Source organism: Schistocerca americana, chromosome 7 (genome assembly GCF_021461395.2).
Source record: "Schistocerca americana isolate TAMUIC-IGC-003095 chromosome 7, iqSchAmer2.1, whole genome shotgun sequence".
Classification (NCBI taxonomy): Eukaryota; Metazoa; Arthropoda; class Insecta; order Orthoptera; family Acrididae; genus Schistocerca; species Schistocerca americana.
Window position 1 is genome coordinate 633,687,815 of NC_060125.1, and position 1,038 is coordinate 633,688,852.

At 41.4% G+C, this 1,038-nt stretch overlaps 1 pseudogene; it reads right to left on the bottom strand.

Moving 5' to 3' along the window:
• Positions 1 to 704: 704 nt before the first annotated feature.
• LOC124623356 lies at positions 705 to 822 on the bottom strand (annotated as a pseudogene).
• Positions 823 to 1,038: the final 216 nt, after the last annotated feature.

Here is a 1,038-nt window from a genome sequence, read left to right on the forward strand (position 1 = left end):
TATTGATGCTTTAAGGCTTGGTAACTTGAACAAATCAGCATTTGCAGCCCATATTACTGAAGAAAACAATTCAGTGGGAAACACTGAGGACAACTTAAAAATTTTGCATCTAGCAGAAAAAGGAGCCACTATGAATATATTAGAAGAATTAGAAATACACACACACACACACACACACACAAACAGCACCCCAGACTACATCCTTAACGAACAGAATTAGCTAACCCCCTTTCCTGAAAAATTTCCAAAAATTACTTTCCAGTCTCAAAAGCAAATAATATTAGTACACCTATCTGCAGATCAAGTAGCAAATTTATGTTACTATAATTCTCATGATGCTAAATGTAATTAAATAATGCACTATTTTACTTATACAGTTCTATAAAAAAAACTTTATAATTAATTTAAAAATATCAACTAAAAAATTCAATGTCTCTGTACTAGTGTAAAAGGCATTGCAGTTGCGTAAATGAATATATGATCCTTTCCAAACATAGGAAAAAGCACTCTGTCTTCAGGCCACGAGTGGCCTACCGGGACCACCCGACCGCCGTGTCATCCTCTAAGGAGGATGTGGATAGGAGGGGCGTGGGGTCAGCACACCGCTCTCCCGGTCGTTATGACGGTATTCTTGACCGAAGCCGCTACTATTCGGTCGAGTAGCTCCTCAATTGGCATCATGAGGCTGAGTGCACCCCGAAAAATGGCAACAGCGCATGGTAGCCCGGACGGTCACCCATCCAAGCGCCGGCCACGCCCGACAGAGCTTAACTTCGGTGATCTCACGGGAACCAGTGTATCCACTGCGGCAAGGCCGTTGCCCCGAACATAGGACATCATCGTCAAATGTTACGATATATCATAGCATCTGTGATACTCATGTGTTTGTAAGCTCTTTGTATGTATCAAAACATGTGGTGCGTGGTAGAAATCTTCTCAGTGACAAATCTAAAGTGTTTAGTGAGAACAATTTACGTGTGCAACAATAAGAATGCAGTGGGAATGCGTTTACATCTGTTGGACGAATGTTAAGGAAAC